Raw genomic sequence first — 15816 nt, 5'->3', positions numbered from 1 at the left:
TTCTGGCATTAATGTCTCATGCTTATAGACTGAATTTTTCCCTGTCTGTGCCATAGATCCTGACAGTATGATTGCTCCACTTTGTAATGATTTTAGCCAGCTTTTCATTCCTAGCATTTATTCTTACATGTCTTTTAGTCTATGCTGTTTTCTTGCCTATAGCCTGTCCATTTTTTGACATTTTGCTTCCCATGTGTCTGCTTCATAGTATGTTGGGTAACCTGTTGGTCAGAAAGAGGTTAGAAAGGTTGATGTGGGGGTTCACAAAAGTAGCAATAAAAGTAGTCACTTGACTTAGCCAGTATTACAAGAGTTAACATATTTCTTGTGTAACAATTTTGAACTTTGTTTGCCAAACCAAATGAAAATAAGATGCTTCAACTGAAAGTAAAACAGGGAAAATTAGTAGAGTATAAATCTCCAGCCTTCCATCAGAAGATATTTATGAACATTTTTTTTTTTTCTTGCTTTTGCCTTTCCAGTTTCCTCCCCCATTCTACTGGGAGAGGAGTGAGCAAGTTACTGGGTGAGGGCTTTCCTGCCAGCTGGGCAGGATTTAAATCTGCAAGCTATTAACCCAGGAGGACTGCTTTGATTACCTGTTCTGACCACTTTCCTTGTAATGAAACCTATAGCATCAGGGATGCCACCAAGAATGCAGCTTTGACAGTGCTGCCAAATCACTGTGTATTCTTCTTTTCATGATAGTTTAAAATCATTTTTTGCATTTTTATATACACAGCTTGGGAGCAGAGTTAGGATCTCTCTAACTTTTTCTTACACACAGGCACGTTCTCTCCCTGTTATTGTATTGGTATTGTAACTGTTACCCAACAGTTGATGTTCTGCAGAACTCCCCTTGCATTGGAGATGAAAGCACTTTAGGAGATTAAAACTTTATCCAGATGACCTCTTCTCAAAGTTGTTTTGCAATATGAAGTCCAGATCTGAATTCCTAACTTCCAGTCTGAGGTTAGCTCTGTATAATTGCATTTGAAATCAATAATAATACAGATTTTTAAAAAAATGTTTCTCTTTTTCTCAATAGTATTTGTACAACACAAACTTGCCATAGGTAGATCAAAGACTTTAGGCTACAGTAGTCTGAAAAGTCAGTGTGTATTACAACTTTAATATTTGTATGCAAACTAACTTTAACTCAAGGATCCCTTCGTCATTTGAACTGACACATATTCAAAAATTTGATTAGTTTTTGGTTATGCCAGCAGAAGTTATTCTGAAGTCTTTCTGGTGTTGTGTAAATGTTTAATCATTCACATCTGGTACAGGATGAAGCAAATAATCACTTTGTCAACTTGAAATGAGAATAGAATGGCACAGTTTTCTACCAGTAAAAACTCATTTTCTGTTTGTTTTAGCGGGGTGATTCCAGAGGCTACATAGGAATAATTGTTTGTGGGCATTCAGAATAGGTCACGTCTGCAGGTAATCATCATATAACAAGAGACTTTTGTTTTTTCAGTTGTTAATAGATGTTGTCATTTAGATTTCTTAAATGTTTGAAGATAGGCATGTGTTCTAGCTGGAGGCCTGAGGCTGCAGTTAGTGGTATCTTGGGGAACAATGATAGTGAATATGCAAAGGAAATATGGGATTTATACAGAACGAGGCCACAGAGTAATTTGCTTTCTGAAGTACTCGACAGATTCGTGATGGTCTTCATGAAAAGCCTATGGAAAGTAATTCAAGAAAGCAGTCCGGGTGAAAGTAATTTCTTATACCTTTTCTTCTTCGTATATCAGTCATATCAGTTGGATCTGAAAATGTGTTGAAGTATGTTGTTATGAACATAAAGCACCAGGAAGTCTGACATTATTGCATTCTAGTTAATGGAATCCATGGATATGCAGTTGCTCAGTTTAGACTGTTAGCAAGACTAACAGCAGCAACAAAATGTGCAGTATTGGAGCACAAGCAGAATTAGTATTGTTTTCCAGTAACTTTGTTACTTGTAAAAGCGATAAACATAGAAGCAACTTGTCAGCTTGGGAATTCAGCAGGAGGTGGGGATATTTGGGCAAAAGGACTGTCTGTACCGTAACTCGGCAGACAAAGTGTATTTCCGTAGCAGTGTACCTACCAGAAAAGTGTTTGAGAATGTTAATGACTTTTAGTTGGTTTCATTGCATGCAATGTACTTTCTGGTCAGCGTGCAAGAGGAAGCTGGTTTCTACTTTTACATGCATTTCTGTTTATAAACGGATGTAGCGGCATCCTAGGTGGTCCAGTGTTGTTTTTGGTTTGCATTGATACTTTTATCTTCCTAGGAAGTAGAAAAGGTCAAACAGTTAATGAACTTATTTTAAGGAATATCAAGTCCTGTTCCAGCCAGATATTCAGCTCTGACAACATTGGGTTGCTGAGCCAAGGGCCCATTTTGTTGTCATACACCTCCTGCTGAGAAACCCATTTTCTAGATAATAGAGTGACCACTCAAGTGTGGAAGGGGGATGGAGGAGGGCTACTGTTTAGAAGGTCTATCGCTGGAGTGGTGTTAAATAGCATGTAGCAAGTAGCTTCTGCTACATTACCGGCATTCCGTGATATGTTAGTATCGCAGTAAGCAGTTTTCAAGGAAACAGGAGTGATATGAACTGTTTTTACAGCTGTTAACTTTAACTAACTGCTGCAAACTACACACTTAAAAACAAGTGTACCTTTCCATTCTGTCAACTCATGACAATTTGACAAGAGGAGGCTTTTCTTTTTAAAAATAAATAACGTAACAAAGATTTAGCTATAAATTGTAGATCTCAGCCCTTTGAGAGAACAGTCATAGAATAAATTTTCTAAGCTGTTTCTAGACTCATGGGGAGATTTAACCAGACTCTTCAAAAAAGGTAATGGGGAAGTAATGTTGAGGCACTTCAGGTTCACCCAGGTAAAGAACACTTGTGGGTGGGGAAGTTCTCTCTCCTGAGCATCCTTGCTACTACCTCTTTCACTAATCTACTTACTGTTGCACACTGTTTGTCCTTGATGAAGTAAGAATTCTGTTTCTACATTTGTTTTCTAACTAGGTGAGATTTTAAAATTAGTTTAATTTTGATATCTGATAGTATCCAAACACTGATGTGACAAGTCAGCTTCAGCCCCTGAGATGTGCCTGTTTTTGACACAGAATTTACTGTCTGCACAGATTCCCTTGGAAGTTTTATTAGATCACAGCACATCTGGTCAGAGTTCATAGCTGGTAATGAAAATGGGCAAGTTTGACTTGGTTTCTTTTTTAACTGCCAAGATTTTGTTCAGTTCTATGAATCAGTCCTTACAGCAATTAGGCACAATGCTCCCAAGCTAACAACATAAATAAACATAGCAAAATTTTGTTGATGAGAAATGGACTTCCTATTTATAGCATGTTTACATTCTTTAGAAAGCACCTGTAGAAATAGTGTGGAATAGTGTAGAAAACTGTAGAAATACTCCATATAAAAGTAGTTACATATTACATTTAAAGTGGTGCAAATACACAACCTGATCTGGAATATGTTGTAGTAAGTCAGTCAATACTAATAAAAAAAGACAGTGTAAATGGGAGGCCCATTTTAAGCCATGAACTACAGAATTAATCATGTCTAGATGTAGACTTTGTATACTAACATCCTTTCCCATGCCCACAAAGTGTAGAGGTTTTTTTTTTTTTTTGCATTTGTGAATATATTTTGAGCTAATCTCTAGTGAAGGAACTAAATGCAATATTTAAAACGAAGCTTTCATTTAATTTCTCCAGGATTTGGCTTTGGCCTGTTTGCAGTAGGAACTTGAATATCCATCTGACAGAGAAGTATTGCTCTTCTAATGAAAAGTACAAGGTTTTGAGAAGATTTCAGATATTTCCTAATCTTAATAGTCTAAGATATGCAAACCACTTAACAGGAAAGATATTGCCTTCATGCCAATATGAAAAGTAATATACAAAGTAACAGGTTTTTGTCCTTAATCTTGAAGTTAACTTGAACAATTAACTTCATTAATATAAGTATAATGTTAGAGCTAAAACTGCAGAAAAAAATTAAGGATTATATTTAGAAGTAAAATTATTTTAATGTTAAATAATACATTAAATAATGTTAAATATGTTAAAAAATAAATAAAAATAATGGTGTAAGATGATGTTAAATAATACAGAAATAATTATGGCTGAGACATATTTAAATCGATTCATAGAAAAGATGTATCTGATCACATTCAGGTAATTATGCCTTGCAAACAAATATTAAAAATTGTTCTCTGAGAGGCATTATCAAGCATAAACTGAAATGAAGCTAAAATGCTGATAGAGCAATCCAGCCTGAGAAAGCTGACCTAGTGATCGTTACTTACCATTGCTGCTAATTATGGTAGCAGTTTATATGACCATGCCTGTTCAAAAACCAAAAAAACCAAAACACCCCTCAAAACCCGAAACCCAAACCCAAACAAACAAAAAAACCCAACCCAACACATTTACCTATTAGTATTATACTATGTCACATTATACTCTGTTAGCCACTTTTAAAATAATATTTTTATCTGCTGATTTAGTCTGATCACACTCTAATACATTTTCTGTGAAATTCATCAATAATTTTTATAATTTGGGAAAATTAGTCTGGCTGTGTTTTCTGAAGGTGGAGTGAATGAATGCGCTCTGCACTGGCTATCATATTTAGGTTGATAGCTGACTGGCTGAATCATTAGGCCAACACATGAGCGGTGGGTTTGTGTACTCATAGTTACCTCTTGAAAGGACCTGGGTTTTTTCCAGAGGTGGTTATATGCAACTTGTGAAATTTAGTCTTTTAAAGCTTCTGAATATCTAAATGTCCTGATACTTTAGGAAATCTTTGACTTTGATTAAAATGAGCTTTAAAAATATTAATATATCTGTGAATAATTTCATAATATTCCAACTATTTTGTTCAAGACAACAAACTGAAAAATCTTAGAAGATATTATTTAAAAAACCCCAAAACCCAGAGAAAAATGAATAAAATATTCAAAGTGGAAGAAAGATGGGCCTCAATTTGTCATGTGAGATTTAGTTGTGCAAGTTTTTTTGATGTATTGTTGTAGAAAATCTTGGCAAACATATTGCTTGACTTCTTATGTCAATAGGGACTGCAGTACACTATAGTTTGGGGATTATTTTTAAATGGCCGTTATGTCCTACTATTGCTATTTAGTTTTCAGTGTTGTATTTAGAATGGGATGGAGTTTGCAGGCGCTAGTTTTTCCATATGTTAGAGATGCATCAATGAGAAAGGAAAGACTATTATTGTTATTGAAAGGGAATTTTGTCAGGAGCTGCTTTTAAACCTACGCCACCCTCAGCCACCCCAGTCCTTAAATAAAACAATGAGCATTATATTCTCCCTCTACTACAATTGCATGGAAGTCCTTTCCATTTGAGTAAGGCTCTGCTATATAGGGTTTGAAGGGGTGGATATGATAGAGTGAGGAACAATTGATGAGCAATCATTTGGGAAAAGGCATTTTAAAAATATCTTGGAGACTTAAAATGTAAGAGGAGGATGTGAAGAAACTAAATGTAAGCAGAATACACTATAATGCGGCCCTTTTCTTGGATTTAATACAAACATAGATGTAAGATGTACCTAATTCTAAAAGATCTAAATTAGAACTTGGAACACAGGAGGTTTTAATACCTTTTATTTTTTGCAAAATTTGAGAATGGAGATTTTAGCGCTGTTGCTATTAATTATTTTAATTCCTTCATAGTTGTAAAAGCAGAGTGAGAAATAACTTTCAGTCAAGAATTAGAATACGAAAAAGTTTGTATAGTGGAAATTAGTAGATTTGGATAGATTTTCAGATATTTCAGCCTACCTGACAAGAGCTGGTAATAACATTTATGTTAGAATAATGTCTTGTAAAACAGTAGTTCTCATTAAGAGTAAACTATCTATGGAAAAATAATATGAACCACAGAACTTAAGAGTGTGTTAAGTGTATTGCATTTAGCTACTACCATTTCTTCAAATAAGTTTTCTTGAATGACTAGTTGTGTGTTAATGTGAAACTGTAATTTATATCTGCTTCAGTTAGAAATAGAGTGGTAAATTTTGAAGGTGGTAAAAGGAGTTTCTGAAAGCTTCTGTTCTGCAATTATACCGATTAGGTGCCATTCACTATGGTATTTTGACCTTTAACATCAGATTTTAAATGCAGCTCAGGAACTTTCTTTGGCCTCTTCATTTTAATGCAACCCAAACGCTTCCTGAGCAAGCCATTAGGCAGCAGCCAAATTTTGTTTTAATCAAATGGACTCATAGATGGGTTGTTTTCTGTTTCTGGCCAGGATTCTGATTTGCAGACATAAAAGGGAACTTAGAACTTCAAGATGTTGTTAGCAAAGTAGCACTGAAACAAATAATTCAAGAAATCATGTAGAGCCCTGTGTTTAAAAAATTATGTGTACACGAGACTATACAGTATGAACACTCTCACATAGCAATCAACACAAAATTAAATTGATGTCTTGCTGGAGGATATCACTCCACTTCCACTGGTTAATATGCTGTGACACAATCATAGTCCTGCAATAAAGGTCAGTGCAAAAAACCCAGTGTGCTTTTCAGTATATATAAAGTTTGATATACTCTGATTTGTGTTACAGTTCACAAAATTCATATTTAATAGGTGCAGTCTGTGTTGCAGATTTATTGGCCATACAGCAAATGAACATACATTATTATTACTTTGAGCTTAATATGCAAACAGTACAGTAGAAAGCAGCTGCTTTGGAAACTCTATCTCTGCCTGTATAAAAACATGTATCGCACTTAGAAGTTTTCTCTTTATTGTAAGCGGGTGGAACCATTACTCTGTGTCTCAAAGGGTTGACTAGCTCAGCTGTAGAAGAGGGACACTATGCTCTGTTCCTTGTTCAAGGCTCTTGTTAAACCCAGTACTGAACTGGTAAACTCTTAATAAGCTTAAACAGACTTAAAATAGAAATAAACTTACAATTGAAAATCCATTTGGCACAAGCATCTGAAATGTAATACTTACCATTGCTAACAAGGACCTGAAATTAGTTACATTAATAGCTAACTGCTCTAAACCCTTACTGCTTGTTTTAGAAACAAACCTCAGAAGAAACCCTTTCCTGATTTTAAACGTTTCTTTCTATTATGCATGTATAATATGTCTTTCTATTATGAATGTAATGTGAGTAAAGAATTGAGGAAACTATCACACTTTCTGGAAAGGTAAATGCACTTATAGATACAGAGCCATGAGATATAGAGCCGTATCTCCTTAGCCTCAGCTACTTTAATCATCCCAACATTCAATGTTTCAGATGCACAAAACCCTTTCAAACTGCAAGCAGCTGATCAACTGCCTTATTCTGGCCCTCTTCAGCAGAAGAGAAAAGACCACCTTGGAAATCTAGCTCCTGAAATCTTTATCTTTAGGCCCTATATCTGCAAAGTATCTATTAAGAAATTAATTTCAGGCAATAGACGTTGAATCTGCTGAAAGGTTTGCAAATGACACACTGGTTGAAAATTTCATAGTATTTACCTGCAGCATATTCTGTAGCCAGTAAAAAGTTGAAAGGTTGTGATTATGGATACCTCTGCAGATCAAATTATTTTCCTCCTTACTATGCGATTTTCTACTGTTAAATTATATTTAATCTCAGTAACAGGTGGAGAAGCTGACTGCAAAACACAGAATGATACTCTCAAAAATTGTACGCTTGTGAATACCAGGGCTAATGAAGACCTGTTATTTGTGAATATGTCACTCTGTCATTCATGTTCTTACACTTTAGGATATATTAGTCTATTTGCCTTGACTCCATCAGCAAAGACTTCCTTTTTCAGTGGGACAAGTAGAGAATGTGGCATCTAGTAAGGAGGCCTTAAGCTGCTGGTGACAGTTTTATTAGTATTCTTCCTGTTTTAGTTAACTAACACTTCTAGTCATCAGGAAATGACGACTAGAACAATATTCAGAAAAAGTTAAACTTTTAAAAAATTGTATTTTGAATTGATAGCTAGCATTCCTCAGCATAAGGAATTTTTCCTACAGAAAAAGAAAAATCGTTTTTTATTCTTACAGATATTGGAACAAATTAATTCAGGGCATAGTTTTACTGAAACTAATAGAATTACATTATAGTCCAGGATGAATTGCAAACTAGCAAGACATTAGTTCTTTCTGTCAGGTGAAATTCCAAACTTTTAACCTTTTATATATTAAGTATTTAAAAGGTCCACTCATTCCCTGACTTTCTGATTCTCAAAGATTTCCTGGATTTAATAAACCAGAATAATACTTTATTTCATTCTAACATTCACATTGCTCCTTCACTCCAGAAATCAATGATCCATTATTCTCCATTTCAACAACACAAAACATTTCCTGCAATGATCTGTTCAACATAGTTTTGAGCGTGTTCATCACAGTATCACCTACTAGACAATGTCATGTGTCCTGGTTTCAGCTGGGATAGAGTTAACTGTCTTCCTAGTAGCTGGTACAGTGCTATGTTTTGAGTTCAGTATGTGAAGAATGTTGATAACACTGATGTCTTCAGTTGTTGCTCAGTAGTGTTTAGACTAATGTCAAGGATTTTTCAGCTTCTCATGCCCAGCCAGCGAGAAAGCTGGAGGGGCACAAGAAGTTGGCACAGGACACAGCCAGGGCACCTGACCCAAACTGACCAACGGTGTATTCCATACCATGGGACGTCCCATCCAGTATGGGAACGGGGAAGTGGGGGCGGGGAATCACCGCTCGGGGACTGGCTGGGTGTCGGTCAGCGGGTGGTGAGCAATTGCACTGCGCATCATTTGTACATTCCAATCCTTTCATTATTGCTGTTGTCATTTTATTAGTGTTATCATTATCATTATTAGTTTCTTCTTTTCTGTTCTATTAAACCGTTCTTATCTCAACCCACGGGTTTTGCTTCTTTTCCCGATTTTCTCCCCGATCCCACTGGGTGGGGGGGGAGTGAGTGAGCGGCTGCGTGGTGTTTAGTTGCTATGGCTGGGGTTAAACCACGACACCATGCTAACAACTATTTCTCAAAAGATGTTGAGTAAAGCATGCATATAGCTTCAGTGAGGATTCAAACCCTTTTGTTAAATCAGGATTATATTTGTAGCTCGGGCACTCGCTAATAATGATAGGTACTGTCATGCTTTCAGTGTGTAATAACTGCCATGGAAGATAATGAATAAAGGTCCATTTGGCTCCATATTTTCAGTGACAATCAATTTAGAGAAGGAGTTTAAGAAATAGGATACTACTTTGAGTATTACATCACCAGACATTGTGCCTAAACTAAAGCATAACGGTGGGAGCACAGAATACCAACTAATTATTTCCTTCCAATGAGCAGTTCTACTACCACCTTTCTTATTACAAACTGCAAAGAGAAATGCGCCAAACTTCTCATTCTTCATCCTGTTCTGAAGCCAGAAGAACTACATGTTTCAGAGTATGAAATGTCTCCTCTTTGCATGATGTGTTTTCTATAACTTGTCCTATAAACACTAGGATGTTGAGGAAGTCAAACATAACCTGTTGGCAGAAGTTATGAATAAAATTACCTTCTACAAAATTTCTTCTTCTCTCATGCATTTGATTTTCTATGGATTATGCTCGGTGTTCCTGGTAGTATGATTCTACCCAGTGCCAGACATTTGGAAAAGAATTTGAGATGTGTATTTTAAGCTTCTCTTTTCACTGTAGTCAAACACTATAGGATCAGTTTCAGCTTTCCTGTAGGTAGGATAGGAATAGAGGATGAGATGGAGTAGGAATTATTAGAAATATTCTGAATCATCTAAATAATACTCTTCACACCTCTGCTTTAAACATCATGTTAAAATAACAGTCTCATGACTATCTTAAAAGTTCCAGGAAAGCTTTTTCCCCCTCATGAAGATCTGCCCATTTTGTCTTCTGTGCCTGAATCGTAACATCCAAATAGATGCCATCCATTTCTGAGAGTGCAGCAGCAATTCATACGTCTTCTCTTGCCCTCTTACCATACCTATTATCAGGCTTCTGAAATCTGTGCCAGTAAGAACCCGCTGTTCTTCATTCCTCTAGACACAGAGCTTTGCATGTGTAAATGTGATCTATGTCTTTTTGCTGTAAGATTCTTCTGTCATTGATTTGCTTTGCTCACTTTTAACAAGTCATTGGGGAAAATAATTGTCCAGCAGATATAAGATTATGTATAATCTGGTATTCTTGTATCCTCTCCATTTGCCTTTCCAGTGGATAAGTCTACATTAACAGCTACTCCCTCTTTTAGCTGTGAAAGAAAAGTTCATGCACCAGGACTGGCACATAGCTGTACTTTTTAGTAAGTGGATATCAAAATTTGAGAGTATTCTATATTTTGTCTCTTAAAACACTGAGATGTTGTTATTGCTGGGCATAGTGGGGCAGGGTTTTACAATACTGTTTTTTTCTGGTCTACCAGCTAAATTCCAATCACAGAATATAAATCTACAGGTGTTGGCTTGATGTCAATTAACAGCTGATTTTTCACAGCTCTAAAGAAAGTATTTTGGTAAGAGGAGTTTCTTCAGTACTCAAGTACTGCAACATCTTTTTAAAAAAAAAAAAAACAACAGAAGGAATATATTTCTGATTAAAAATACAATGACAGAAAGCAAAGCAGTAAAAAAATCTTTAGGTACTTTTCAACAGTGCACAGAAATGCAACTTGGCTGAAACATCTGCAGTATCACATCGTCTACTCTGCAGGAATCTTGTTGAAGGCAATTAATTGTTAATTAGCAATGTGCGAGCAGACAGCTCAAGAAAGGATTGTTTGCTGAGTTAGTCCAAGTTGTTATATGTAATTTATGTGATAGAGCAGTTGCAGTAGCATAGTGTCTGTATGAATATACTAGGTCTGCTTTAGAGAACACCTGCTACTTTCTCTAAAATGCTAGACATTCCAGTGCTTAAATGCTTACAGTGCTAAAAAGTAAACAAATACTGAATATGATAGGGTGTGTTTGATAAGAGCTGATCAAAATTTTTCAGGCAAATATTTTGTTTTACTAACGTGCAGCTTCAGCCAAAAATAATTCAATAAAGGAAACTTTCTGAAAATGAGAGACCTATTTTTTTGATTTTTGAAGCAATATATTGATGTTGCACTCCATTTTCAAAGATATAAAATACCAAAAATAAAACATGTGATTAAGTTGAACAGAATTTTCGGGGTAACTTGTCATATGTATTTCTCATTATTTTGTATCATGGAGAAAAGTAAATCATCTTCCTTATGGGTTGACCTGTCTTTTGGAACTTTTCTCCTGTTCCAGATCTGAAACTCAACCAAATCACTCCCTCATTCACGTCTTATGACTGCATTTCTCATGGTAACTTGCAGTTGTTCATTCTGATGTATTTTAAAACTACATTTGGCAGACTGTGTGCAGTGTTGCTGCCACCCTTCACTCAACATGAGTATTGCATAGGTTACCATGTTTGTGAGGGACAATTGGATGCTGCACTGTACGTTCAAGATTAAACACTGGTCTTTTGCTTCTGGGCAGGCATTGGTTTAACCCCAGTAGGCAACTAAGCACCACACAGCTGCTCACTTTCTCCCCCAGGGAGATGGGTTAGAGAATCGGAAGGGTAAAAGTGAGAAAAACTCATGGGTTGAGATAAAGAGACTTTAATAGGTAAAGCAAAGCTGCATATGCAAGCAAAGCAAAATAAGGAGTTCATTCACTATTTACCATCAGTAGGTAAATGTTTAGCCATTTCCAGGAAAGCAGGGCTTCATCGTGCATGACTGTTACTTAGGAAGAAAAATGCCCTAACTCAAATCGTTGTCCTCCCTTCCTCCCTCTTTCCGCCAGCTTTTATTGCTGAGCATGATATCATATGGCCTGGACCATCCCTTTGGTCAGTTGGGGTCAGCTGTCCCAGTTGCATCCCCTCCTAACTTCATGTGCCCCCTCAGCCTACTCGCTGGCACGGCAACGTGAGAAATAAAAAAGACCTTGATGCTGTGTAAGCACTGTTCAGTAATAGCTGAAATATCAGTGTGTTATCAACACTGTTTTGGCCACAAATCCAAAACATAGCTCCATACCAGCTACTATGAAGAAAATGAACTCTATCTTAGGGAACTTATATAGATGAACTGTAGGGAACTTATATAGATGAACATACTAAACTGTTGAATCAGAACAGGAGAAATTCATTTTTGTCAAGAAATGTTTCTGTTCCTTGTCATGTACATTTAAAAAAATATATATGAAGGGATTTAATTGCAAGATATTTACATTTCCATGTTTATTTAACTATTGATGATTAGCTTCATTTATAATCTGGAAAATGTTTTTTTGAATTACTGTTCTATAGACTCAAATCTAAAGCCTTAAAGCCAAGTTAAGTTGTGTGAAATTCATGGATTAACACAAAGCCTGACTCGATGGGCTGTTCGTGCAAAAGAATTGCAATGAGACCACTACCTAGGGGTTGGGGGAGATGCTTGTTCCTATCAGGTTCCCTCTTTCCCACCTGAGGTGTAGAGTTCAAAGAATTTAACTTTTTTAATCTTAACAGTCTTCCCACATTAACCTGGAGTGTACAGTGCACAAAGAAACTCCTTATCCTACTTTCTTCTACAGCAAGAAATAATATCTGGGGTAAGATAAAGGACATCAGATGCCTGTAGAGAGCATCTATAATCCGAATTAAATTCTGCCTTTATTTTCTTATTCACTGAGTACCTTTTAATAATACAAATTCTGAAATTTTAATGTAGTTGAAAATATGTCCAGAGGTTCTGAGCACCAATGTTCCTCAGAGCTCAGTCCTTTTCCAGGTTGTAACACCTCTCAGTAAGTATGAGTTCGGCATACTGACAATATGCATAGCTGCATGAAGACTGCAAGTTCAGTTTCTGATCTGGAAGAATGATTGACTAGTAACTGCTAGTGGTAAAGGCAGTTGCAGTGTTATGTATCTAATTCTTTGGAGGTCTCTATTTGGTGTTTCTTTTATTTGGTCTCACTTGTAAGTCACATTAAAACATCATTCCATAGGTATCTTTTCTTTTAGTGCTCTCACTTATATGGATAGGTATTTTCTTCTTTTCACAAAAAAACCAGTGAATTTTACTCTTTATTTCTGTATTGTTGGACACCTTTGGCTGCATACAATTGCTACACTACTGGAGGGTGGTTATTTTCTGTCAATATGTAGAAATATAGCTCATGTCTTATTCAGAAGTACAGTGCCTTAAGGTTTACAGTCAGAGGCATAAGGATGTTTTTTTCATAAAAATAACTTCTTGCTTATTTGTTTTCTTGCTGCTCTAAGTGCTAGCAAAAGTCAAAATGTGCTTTTGTTAGCTAAGTTAGCAGATAAGACTTTGACTGACACAACATGGAAAGGGTCTCTGTTCAATTTGGATGGATGACTGCTAGCTCTTGAAAGTTGTGTATAAGCCTCACTGTTGGTGGTTCCCTCCAAGTGCTGTCTGTCTGTAAAACTCATGTTTAGAAAGCTCAAGATACTACTAGCTGGCCACATTAGCAGAGGGGTGTCTCCATAAAACAAAGTGGGAATGGTGCTTACTTGTGTGTGGCACCATGAGGAATCCATGATGTGTACCACCTTTTTCATGAGACATCGGATCACCTTTCTCATTTATTAAAATACAGGCAGTCACGGAATAGCTGTCAGAAAAGTCTGGCTGACAAAAGGCACTGAGGAACCTTGTAGGGGAACTGAAGTTAACCCTTTCACAGCAAGATGCCTTAGAGGTGATCCAAAGATGAAGACATGTTAGCACAAGTCTAGCAGAAAACCCATATTGTGGAATATATCATCCACTCCTGTTTAGGAGATAAGATGGTCTGGAAGATAAAATGTGTGTAACAGAAAGAAAATATGGATCTTAGACTGACAGCAAGGGACAAGAGAAGGCCTCCAAAGGGCAACATCATTAGATGAAAAAAGTGGTTTTCACAGCTCTCTTGAACTCTAGATTAGGCATCTCAACCATTGTGATGCATGGGCAATAAATTTGAGATCTACACTGATAGCTGTTAAGCCTTTCTAAATAGAAGCCCAACAATCAGTTGTTGCTTAAAGTTATCTGCAACAAATAAATCTTTTTTTCCCATGGTAGAAAACTGATTAGGCACAAATCAGACAGCCTATGCTTTTTGACTTAAGTCTAGTCTGTAATAGCATAGCTAAAGGGTGTCTTACTTGTTCACGAATGGCTTCGTGATCTTAGGCTTTTGATCCAAAATATTGTGTCAGATCACTATCACTAATGAAATTCTTATTGTATTTCTTCACTTTTGTGTAGCTATTTACCCATGAAGAGTCTAACTTTGTGAAATCTTTACATAAGGTTTGTGTGGATTTTGCTTATATGAAATCTAAACTAAAGCTTTTAAATCTGGAGAGGATTGTTGTTCCCTCCTCCCTTCAATTATATTGACACAGGGCTCTATATTGTTGAAACAACACAGAAACCAACAGTTACAGTGGTTTAATAAGGAGAAGAAATGGAGCCAAGCGTTTTAATTTCTAAAGCTGTGTAACATGACTTTTGCTTACATTAAACACTTGCATGAACGTTGCATTGATCTCTCTATTAGGACGTTAATTCTAATGAGAATTCTCTTTTGGAAAGCTATTTATTGCTTTTTGTTTGTTTGTTTTATTTAGGAAAAATGCAAAAATCTAGAGGCACATATGTGGGACAAAATATTATACAGTGTAGCAGAGAGTTCACTCTTGTCCAACAGTAGTACCACAGAAAACGAGGCATCCTACTGAGGATCCAAAGTGCGGGATAAGCAAAGCATCCTGATTTCCAAGAAAAGTTTTACATCCAAAGCATAAGAAGCAAAATGTGCAACTGTATCATGCAGTTTTCTTTCCGAGCCTTCTGAATTGTGTAGGGGTTGGGCACTAAGGAGAAAAAAAGCAAGAGAGTTAATCTTCCGCATGTGTTGGTACATCTTAACAACTCTGTGTATTTCTGTCTTGAAAGTATGGACCAGGTAGAAGTTCCAGAACAAATAAATGGAAAAATAGGCTGAATATGAGTTCTGGCAGTAAGCAAAGAAGCTTGGGTACAGTGCGTATTCCTCGGTGCATCTGGGCCATTTATTTCAGCATCCTGGCAGAGTCCCGTGGGGATATGGCTTTTTCTTAGAAGTTTTTTTTTCTCAAGTTACTTTATATATCAATTCCACATCTTTATTAATTTTAGTTTATAAATCTAATTAAATGTAGTCTTAGAACATTTAGTACTTCATGGCACCTTTCTTTGGCTAGCAGAAACATCTGGTTTCCACTCCCACCCATGTCTACTTTCTATGCAGAATTTTAATGGTTGCCTTGGGAGTGTGGAGATAAACCTGAATAAGGCAGAACTTGAATTGCTTCTTTAGGTCACATCATTTTAATGTGGGACTTGAGAGGAATGGCCAGGAAAGTTATTTCTGGTAAGTGCGTTGGAGGCAACAATTCTAAATGCTTCTGCAGAACTGATGCCACATTATCAGGAATGGAATAGACAATGCAGAAGAAATCTCCTTGGACATAACTAGATTACTTGATGTGTTGTGCTGCTAGCCCTTCTACAGAATATGTACTAATGTTTTGGTTAATTAACTAATGTTTTAGTAGTAGATATTGGTTTACTAGTAACAGCCTTCTGATATTGGTAACTATCAGTCTCGTCTTACAGTACAGCCATGTTGCAAGATTTGCTCTCATCCCAGTCACGGAGTTGAACTCTGCATGTCACGTGCAGAT

This window comes from Harpia harpyja, chromosome Z, assembly GCF_026419915.1.
Source record: "Harpia harpyja isolate bHarHar1 chromosome Z, bHarHar1 primary haplotype, whole genome shotgun sequence".
NCBI lineage: Eukaryota > Metazoa > Chordata > Aves > Accipitriformes > Accipitridae > Harpia > Harpia harpyja.
This window is presented reverse-complemented; position numbering follows the sequence as displayed.